This window comes from Dermacentor andersoni, chromosome 5, assembly GCF_023375885.2.
Source record: "Dermacentor andersoni chromosome 5, qqDerAnde1_hic_scaffold, whole genome shotgun sequence".
Classification (NCBI taxonomy): Eukaryota; Metazoa; Arthropoda; class Arachnida; order Ixodida; family Ixodidae; genus Dermacentor; species Dermacentor andersoni.
Genome location: NC_092818.1, coordinates 152,967,210 through 152,969,244, shown reverse-complemented (window position 1 = coordinate 152,969,244; position 2,035 = coordinate 152,967,210). Strand labels below are relative to the sequence as shown.

General features: G+C 39.4%; 1 non-coding gene across 1 annotated transcript; it reads left to right on the top strand.

The window, feature by feature from the left end:
- The first annotated feature begins 483 nt into the window (after positions 1-483).
- On the top strand, positions 484-670 carry LOC126532524 (U2 spliceosomal RNA). The gene has a single exon (XR_007599812.1). It is a non-coding gene; the product is annotated as a U2 spliceosomal RNA (small nuclear RNA).
- The last annotated feature ends 1,365 nt before the right edge of the window (positions 671-2,035 follow it).

Below are 2,035 nucleotides of genomic sequence, written 5' to 3'. Positions count from 1 at the left end.
GGCACTAGAAGTGCATGGTCATTCGCTTGTGCTATTTGCGGTAGTCTTGCAAACGTTTCTTTTCTTTCGATTTTCACTTTCTCTCTAACCTATTAAGCGATCAAATGCCCCCTGATGTCTTTGTTGCCTGCGTTCTTTGTAGTTCGTCATGTTACACGAACAGAGGCGCGTGGAAACGATCCTAGCTATTTTTATTTTTCATAGAGATATGGTGATCACTTGGTTTTGCACGCCATCTACATCCAGTACCACGCATATTAAACACCCGGTTAAAAAAAAAAGAAATCATGAGCCATTGTACTCCGTGAAGGTGGACAACCAGCGAAGCTGTAAGCACGCGACACAAAGGTGACACAGAATTTTGAACAAAGGTACGAGCTCATTTACCATGATATATATATATATATATATATATATATATATATATATATATATATATATATATATATATATATATATATATATATATATATATATATATATATATATGATGGACGACGTGGGTCAATGTCTAGTATCCGTCTTCATTAGCTTAATATCTGATACGGGTTGTATTTATACCCAAGATAACAAAGGTATTCTTATGAGTTGGCATAGTGCTTGTAGTCTGTTTCAGCTAAGCCGCGGATCGGCCCGGTATTGCACTATGTTGGGGATTGGGCCCCACGGTTCTTGCTCGCGCAGAACAAAAATAAACGGAACCCTAACAGCTTCGCGGTAAAATAAATGACTGAGGCGGATAGAAAAAGAAAAGCGAGGCGCAGTTTCATTTTGTGCACTATTCAAAGGGAACCCCGGTGAAACTTTCTCGCTCTGTTTTTGCTGGATCATGCGATCGTATTTCAATGCTGTTGATCTTGCGAAAGTTCTCAGAAAATCTTTTGGCCTGGATGTTTTGCACTACTTACCACTCCCCAGTATAATAGAACCAATGGTTCCATATAGTTAAGCAAAAGCCAAGGGTAAAAATATATATAAGGGTTCGGATTTCTCGGTGCAGATGTTTTTGCCAGCTTAATACTTTTCTTTACTAAAACATCACTGCTAATAATGAAGCCACCGAGCTAGCCAGTGTTCACTTTTTCGTGTCCTGTACTTTGCTGATAACACCGGGCAGACGGCGTCGTTCGGGCACGTTCTCATTTCGTTTTTCTTTTCAGTTTTGAAATTGCATTCCATTCCGGCCTTGTGCAGCGTTCCAAAGCAGGGTCTGAATTACGCATCTGTTGTGTGCGCTGGAATTCAAACGAAGAGGTTAAGCCTGAAAACAGAAAAGCAAGATGTGGAATGTTTGCATGCTGAGCAAAATAAGCGTATGTATATATATATATATATATATATGTATATATATATATATATATATATATATATATATATATATATATATATATATATATATATATATATATATATATATATATATATATCGGTTACCGATGGCGGTTACAGCGCTTCACCAAGCACAGTCTCTAAGCTCGAGCATCTTCGGCACGCGATGCTGTTGGCAATCCTGCTGCCTACGTACACGCGTTCTTGTTCGTTACAATATATACTGCAGGCAGGTAATCCTGTACTTTTATTCTCTGCGCCAACTTACGCAACGCTTTCCCGTCCATAGTTCTACAAAGATATTTGAAGCGTAGCCATATGGAAGACGGGATGTTCGTTGCCGCAGTTGCATCAATTAGTAGAATGAATCCCGGGCACCCCATGAACGGAGACAATATCTGATTTTCTTTTCTTTTGTTTTGCTTGAGAGTTCTTTCTGTAGAACGAAGAGGGTGCAGGAGACACCACGACTGCTCTCCTACAAGTTTCACAAGAACAGCGCACGTGGCTCAGGCTTTTGCGAGTTACGGTTTGTAGAGTAAAATTATACACCGCTGTCTGTACGCTTTCATAAGGTAATCTCTTTCTGCGCGATAAAATAGCCTAATAGACCTGTTTCACCTAATTAAAATATTTTTTTTCTGTAACTGTGAACTCCCCCTTTTTCTCCCCCGCTTTCTTAGCCATTTCTCATTGGACAATCAAG